At 37.8% G+C, this 8,430-nt stretch overlaps 1 protein-coding gene across 1 annotated transcript in view; it reads right to left on the bottom strand.

The window, feature by feature from the left end:
- Positions 1-7,342, bottom strand: part of aff4 (AF4/FMR2 family, member 4) — a 29,745-nt gene extending 22,403 nt beyond the window's left edge. Inside the window, exon 1 of the mRNA XM_018691485.2 lies at positions 7,032-7,342. The gene's annotated coding sequence lies outside the window, so the exon portion shown is untranslated. The remainder of the gene's footprint in view (positions 1-7,031) is intronic.
- Positions 7,343-8,430: the final 1,088 nt, after the last annotated feature.

Genomic DNA, 8,430 nt, shown 5'->3' on the forward strand with positions numbered 1-8,430 from the left:
AAAACAGTCAATTAGGGAGAGGTTCATTGGGGAGCAAAGCAGCATTGACGGAATTAATCTCCCCTCTCTCCGAGAATGGAACGGTCTGCCTCGTCCCATAAAAGGAGATGTTATTTTACACCACAGGGCCTCTCCTCCGAAGTGATGTCACTGCCCTCAGTAAAGCCCAGCCAATGAGAGCCCGCCTTTCCATCAACAACCTCCTTCCCTCCCTCCCTCCCTCCCCCCAATATGCCCTGAGCACAGGGCAAAGCAACACTGTTAAAGACACAGCGCGCAGTTTCCGGCGTGCTGGTTGTTAACAAACCAGAGACATTTTCATCAGCCACATATGATGATGACACATGCTGACAAATATGTTATCACGTGTCGCAAGGGTTTTTATCTGGTACAAAAACAGCATGGATAACATCTTATACACTTTGTCTGAAACTCTTTGACGTATTTCTATTATATTTACCCACCATTATATGTTAGCAGTTTTTTTCTTCAAAAAATATTATTGTAATGTTACTAATGCTACTTTTATCTGCTGTGTGTACAATGTCTGTCAGTCCTGGAAGAAGAGCAACAGAGGAACAGACTTCCTCTGTTCCTCTGTTACTCCCTTTTTCATCCATTAAAGTGTTTTTTTCTTTTGTGGAGTTTTTCCCATGTCCAGATCAAGGCAGCAGTCGTTGGTTTATGGTTTTTCAGAACTAGCTTGAGACATGCAGTCTGACCAAGTTGGAAATCCAATGTATTTAAAGTTGTTCTGAAAGGCTGCACTGAAAGGCACAACAAAACTCTGGCCTTGATAGAGAGAGGAGAGACGCTCTCCCATCTACACATAGCTGACCAATCGTGGCATGTGAAGTGTGCATATATGTCGAATTATCAGTTTTGGAAAATTACAGAAATAGTCCGACACAAGCGGTTTCAGATGCTAGCCGGAAACACAGTTCCTAAGGATTATAAAAGGATAGGCTGAACTGAATGCTGTCCAGACTTTAAAGCTGTCAATGTAATTTGTGAATTTGGGTTATACAAATAAACAGACTTGTGTAAACATGCTGTTTCACTTGAAAAATGACTAACACAGTTAGATACACATAGATAACTAACCAATAAATCGTTTCAGCTCTAATGACCAGTTTTTTACAATCTCTGGAATCACTTACCCGAGTCCATACCACCTTTTAAATCTCTTTGAAAAACATATTTTTGTGTATTCTTTTAAATCTGTGATGTTATCATTTCTTCTTATGGTCTAGTTCTCTCCCCAATATCTTGGTCTTCTAGTTTAATCTCTCTTGCACTTGCTTTGATATATGAATGTTTGCTTTAATTTGGTCACTAAGGAATTCTTTATAAACTTAACGGCTCAAAGTATGAAGTAATAACGATTATCATTGTTTCAAATATGACAAATATTCCACGCATAGTGATTCTTCCAGATCATTTTCATCTTTTTGATGTATTAATTAATCATGGTGTCATTTACCAGATAAGTGAATAACAGAAAAACAATCCTGAAAACAAGAAAAACCTGACCTAAAATGTCCAAAGTCAGGGAAACTCCCTTTGACTCAGTTTATAATCACTTTATTGTGAAATTTTGAAATGCGTATCAGGTCTTTATGATCAGGGCAGATGTTCTTGGAAACCTGTACAGTTCTGAATCATTTTAATTCAATACTTAATCAAAAACACAGCAAAAGCATTTTATTATCTCTACCTCTCTCTCGGTTTACTTGCATGGAGTAGTCAGTTATTTTCAGAACATCAATCATATAAACCATTTAACTTTATAAATAGAAGCAAGCTAATACTCTTGGTTGATTAATCAATAATAAGGCCCATGAAGTAGAAAACATAACTTGGCACTTTAGAAGCTATGTGAAACAACTGATCTGGTATGGAATCTAAACATCTCAACAACAGCCGCAGGTTTCTGACACTCAGCACCATCTATGAGGATCACAAATAGTCCCACTTTTGCATTAACAGCTCATAAAACCTTTTCACTCAAAGTTTTTCACATGAGAATTGTGGATGTAAAAAAAATGTTGAGTCAAATGTATTCATACAACAAACCCAAAACTACCACCTTGTTATAAATGGTTTCCTGTGTCTCATAAATGCAGTTTACAAAGAGAACAACAAGATCTCAGTAGCGGGTACAGATGGGCAGCCAGTGCCACCACCCCTGGTGCTTTTTGAAGCAAACCTGCTGACGGCAGGAATTCCCGAGGGAGTGTCCATTCAAATGCTGTAAACCTGCCTCATATAAGCAGCTGTTTGGCAAGGAATGCTGTCAAGAACACAAGCAACTCAAACAAGGACTTAGTCAGAAATTGACAAAAAATTATGATTGTTGGAAATGCAGGGACGTTAAAATAAACAGAAACTACAATGTATTATAATTTTTAAAGTTTCTGCAAGTGCAAAGATATATTCCTGTATCAGTACAGCAGAAACTTTGTCTCATTCAAACCACAGGGTATAGTGAATAAGACTTTCTGTGTTTAGGATGTTTGAAGAAGACAATGTGAAAATTAGGATTAAGGCTGGCTGTTGAGAATTCTTTAGTTCCTGCTTCATTCCGCAGTAAAAAAAAAAGCCCTTTAATATTTCTACACAGCTTCAGATTAGCTCCAATTAACATATCAAAAGTCTTGATTGGCATGTTCTCTAAACAACTGCTTATATCCTTTCATTCAGGCAGGTTTGAAGCATTTGAACCGAGTCATTGTCTAGAATGGCTCCACTCAGCAGGCGTGCATTATCTGAATCAGGGGGAGCTGGTAGCATTTACCAATCAGAGCCGAGCACTGTCACTGCTCAGCATTTACAAACTAATTAATCATATTCACTTAGGAGCCTTTTTACATCTGATATCCAGCAAACCTCTTTACTGAGCTGCGAGAGGGATTGTTCTCAGTCAACACAAAACTCTGATGCTGATGTATCATGTATATGTAAATTTCAAAGACTACACTACAATCCCCCAGGATGGTTACGTCTTCACACAAAGATCATAAAATAGAACTTAAACAATAATCTTCAAAATAACATCAGCTGAGCTCAGAAGGAAAAGGCTCTCGATATCAGCTTTGACACAAGGAACACAACGCTCAGATTTTTTTCTGACACATTGTTCATGGAACATGACACACTACCCTCAACTATCTTGGCAACATTTCCTAAGAACCTGCGTCATTCAAGCCCTTCTATGTGCACACCAAGCTTGTCAAGAAGTGTTTTTTTTTTTTTTTTGGGCATGATACTGACTACATCCATATCTGAACTAGGGTTTAAATTTACAACCCCACCCTTGGCCCTAAGTAAATATTGATTCACCATACCATGGTGTATACACCATGTGATACAGTTTAAATTCAGCAGTTTCTAGGATGTTCAGTACACTTGTCTCACCTTGTGGAGACTGCTGTTTGTAATTTTGTGTCTGTTTTTTATATTTTTTTGTTTGTTTTCTTTCTTTACTACTTTTATGGTGTTAAGCACTTTGTGACTTTGCTCTGTGAAATACTCAGTGCTATACTAAATAAACCTTACTTCCTTCCTTCCTTAACCTTAGTAGATCTGTAAGACTAACCTTGGCTTAGTCATACAGATCTACCCTAAACTTCAGGCTTAGCCTGTGACAGTAACGTTTACCTAATTGAAACATTTGAAACCCATTCCTTAGTTATGGTAATTTTACCTTCTGGAAACCACAATTACCCAGCTGAAACACAACCTAAGCAATTTAAAACTGCAGGCATCATACAAATCCATGTTGCGCTGAGTATCACATACGACAACAACAACAAAGGTCAAACATTACCCCAACTTTATATTAGGAGCCACAGGTACTTCTGTAATGTGGTATAGCTTTCCATAAATCACTCACAATCTTATTACTCTGAGAACAGTCTGGACTAAATTTGACACTGGAGTATCTGCCTACCCACAAATAGAAACATGCTCAACTGTAGCTTACTACGCTGAACCTCAAAATACATGTCTACATCCCCTTGACGCTTTGATACATGCTGTGACCAAACATTTCTGCAGAAGTGACTTAAGTTAGCAACACTAGTGTCTTTTGAAACACTTATATACTTACATAACTAATGTTTTATGCATGTTTGTATATATTACCACTTGCTGTACTTCCTGTACTTCTCATTGTGTCATATTTTTACTGTTCATGTCACTGATCCATTTGTTACTGCAAAGCACTTAACTTGCTCTAAAAAAAGTTGTGCCAATGAATTTCATTGTGGTTCATCAGAAGCACTACTGCTACAATAAACTATGACTGATGTTATAATTACAAGACTAATATGACGAAGCAGTACTGCAGGTTGCAGATCTATGACATATCTGTGAAATGAAATGGCCTTAATGAGCTTCACCTCCACCGGACTATACAGCCACATGAGAGCTTAACTCACATACTAGAGAACAAAAGCTGAAGAACAGATGCATGAGGTCAGGACACAGTGAGTAGCATATTTTTCTGCTGTGTGAGCAACAGCAGCGAGGGACAAAAAAAAAAAAAAAAAGAGCTGCTGATGTCTGATTAGATTTGAGCTAATTAAACTGGCAGCCTTCAAACAACTTTCTTTCCACAAGCTTCTCTTTGTAAAGGAAATAAGATTTGATTATAAACTTACAGACCTTAGCTGAGAAATACAATTAGTTCTTACTGTGGGTAGTGTTAAAGAACAGAACTGAAAAAAACAGCAGCATGTGAACAATAAACAAACCCTATGATTACAATGATTAGTTTTTGACTTCACATTAGGTATCAAAGAAAGCTAAAGACAAAGATGGTGAGACTAGATACAGGAGTAATCTTGAAACTTTGGTTAAATCAGACAAGAGCTACCCAGTTTGTGGAGGCCAGCTCAACCATCTTGTACAAGCACTTGTTATTGAACACTCTGAAACTAGCGACTGCCCATTTCCCAAATATCCAGCCTGCAAAATCCTACTGTACCACTACCGCAATGTACAATGGATGTGTCAAAGCCAAAGAAAACAAGCACCCACTCTTCTGTCTGGAACGGACAAACAAGTCAGCATAACATCTCAGCAGAAACATGTGCATGTGCCCTTTGCTTGGCTGCAGAGGAAGCAGTTATACTAAAAGTCATAGAGCAAAACCTAAACAGGAAGTGAAGAGGATTTCACAGTGTGCTGCGTCACAGGGAGCACAAGACGCAGTAAAAACCTTTTATCTGCCAAAACACACTGACCATGTTTGCATGGACTGCATTAGCTTGAATAAGGACTTTTATTATGGAACGACAAACAATATTTCAGGAAATAACCTATTCATCTGGTTGCTTTAAAAAAGTTGTTTTATTAGTATCCTCACATTTTAACAATACTGACATTATAGAATCACATAACTGTTAGTTTCTCACATGGCTACTTAAGATTTCCCTTGGTGCTTCTGTGTTAGCCCTAATCCAAATATACAACACCTGGTCATCTCACACTTCAACATCTCCACATGCCACAAAAAGATGAAATATCACCTTAATCGTTTAAAAAAAACATATGTGAAAATTATTAAGTTAGAATATTAAGCATGTCTAGGAGCCAAGTGTATCAAGAAATTGTGTTGCTAAGCAATTTCTTATACAAAGTAATGTTTTAGTCTGGTAAGTAAGCTGCAGTTAGCGTCACTGTCTAAGAGAGGAGGGAAGTGTTTTCTCTGTCTAAGTTAAACATGAAAGCAATATCGTTGCTACTGTATGTCTACGTGAAAAGAAAACACTCTTGGAATACACAGTGTACTACGTAAACAACTGCACCCACAACTCAAACAGCCTAAAACCTCCATCTACCACCTGACTACAGTTGCTGCACCAGTTAACAGCTACCTGCCATAAATGAGTTCATGACCTTAGGCCTTCCCCACCAAGATGTGTCAGCCAAGATAAACAAGTTGATTGCTCTTCCCTTGTCTCTATGCACCAAATGTGTCTTGCTAAATGTATACGTGCACTGGTGATAACTGTTGAGAGTTACTCTGGACTTGTGATGTATTTACTGGCCCTTCCCCCCCAACTGTGGCACGTAAAATGGCTTCCTAGAAAAGCACATCAGCTGTCCCTTTGCTAAATCTAAGCTAGACACATCGGCTATTGTGTTGCCTTCCTACGCAGTGGTAATTTTTGAGGTAAATGGTTAGGATTTAAGCTTGGGACAGCTAGGAGTGGCACCGAGACTAATCTCGTGAGCATAATAAATGCAGAATACGATGTGCGCTGGTTGCAAGACAACAAACCCAAAGTTTCTGCTAGCCACTGTGAGCAAACTGACGACTGATGTGGGCACTGGATTATTAAAAAATAATCTGTTTACGGTAGAGAAACTGCAAGCAAATAAAACAATTACTGCTTATACTTCAATTTCCCAGTTTAGAGAGTTTAATGTACTAGACTAAACTGTATATATACATGATAAACAAACTGTGAGCAGCTTCTGTTTTTTATTCAACTTCGTGCCATCCCATAATAAACATCCCCTTGTCCATAACACAAAGTAGTACTAGTTGACAAACTTAGATGTGTAAGTTATGTCAACCATGGCTTAACAGAAAAAAAACACAAACACCAGACGTCATGACCTGTTAGCTAACATTACAGGAACAAAAACACGATCGCTATCACTACGGTGTCTGACTTACTTTTCAGGAACCGAAAGCCTCCGCTCCAATGAAATGAACATTAACCTTTATTATCATTTCAACTATTAGTAAAGTTTACTGTCATCGAAACTCAAAAGTGGCTACAGTGTCTATCAATTTAGCAAAAGGCTAACACGCTACCTAGGGGACTACCTGCATCTTCGGTTTAGCATAACGTTAGCTAGCTGAATCTGCTAAAGGCTAGGCTAGCGGCTAGCTAGCCTCGAAACCACTTAATTTTTCTGCGGAGATTTAAATTAACAGTCACTCCAAATGTCAGATAATCATCATGAATAACCAATCCCCAAATAGCATCTTTTGTGACATTGAGCATCCTTACCTCTTGTCTTCTTTTTAGGCCCAAACCATTCTAGCTATTGGAAAGCTCTTTTCTCTTTGTCTTTTCCACTTCCAGTTACACGCAAAATGGACTCAGCAAGACGCCGTAACAGCTAAAATACTAAAATCAAATGGATGGTCTCCATGTTTTCCTTAAAACGCATCTGCACACCGAGCGGAAAACGAAAGGAAATCATTTTGTCTCTCGTTCATTTTATTATTCCTAAACAGAAGTGACTAATAGGTAAAGCTGCTAGCTAAGTTAAGTAGCCAGCAGGTACCACATACAGGACTGGATGCATGGATGGCAGCAAGCGGTGCTACTTTCAGCTGCTGTCGGAAAAATCTAAACCCAACCACCAAACCGAGTAAACATGAGAAGGGAGTTAATGTTTTATAGACGTGACAGGGAAAGTAGATGGCCTTTGAAGCAATATAAAAGGTTCAAAAACACCACATACTTTAGCTTTTATGCGGATTTATTCAACTTAAGCGAAATCATTATTTTGACAGCGAACATATTCTCAGTTTATTCATATTCCTAAACCACCGATAAGAAAGCTGAGTCAAATGTAATGAATCATTTTGATTTTTCAGTTTCACAGTAACAGCACGATCATGTATCAACAGACATACAATATTGTATGATAAGAATAATTCCAGCATACTGTGAATGCAACATTTCTGTGACGCACAGGTTGCTCATACTTGACGTTCAGAACAGCGTTTCATTGTTCCCTCCTGTAGATTGATATGGAATTTTACATACACAAATGCACCACTAAATTCAGTTGTCATGTATTTTTAAGCCAATAAATGAATCAGTAATAAATGACTTGATTAAACATACCGAGTATTGTTCCAGCACAGGAGGGTTGTTTGCATAAGGACTTAGGGGGGACTTGGAGTCAGCATATTGCATGCTCAGGTGACACCAGAACCTCGCATTTTATGGCTTTCAGGCACATTTGACACAATGGTTTAAAACAAAAGTTTTAAAAACCTTGACAGCTGAGTGACTTTTATTAGTATAAATTGAAATTGGTTTCTGCAATTTTGGCTCCTGATGCATAAAATATCATGCATGTATATTTGATGACTAAGCTGTGGCATAATGCTGTTGTGTTTTATGCCACACCTAAAAACTTAAACAGTTATGAAAATTATCCTATATCCTGGGAATAAATTTGACTCTTTTGAACAAAACTTGCATTTCAGGCTTAATGAGTATTATTCACTTTTGCATTTTAATGACTGAAAATAACAACAAAGCATTTAAAAACACTTTAAATGTATATTATTCTGTCTACCAACCTTGTCTGTCACTGTGAGATGCTGTTTTTGAAAATATCCTATATGTAAAACAGTTACCAGAAAATACTATTCAGTACTGTTTTATT

The sequence above is a fragment of the Lates calcarifer genome, linkage group LG20 (genome assembly GCF_001640805.2).
Source record: "Lates calcarifer isolate ASB-BC8 linkage group LG20, TLL_Latcal_v3, whole genome shotgun sequence".
Taxonomy (NCBI): Eukaryota; Metazoa; Chordata; class Actinopteri; family Centropomidae; genus Lates; species Lates calcarifer.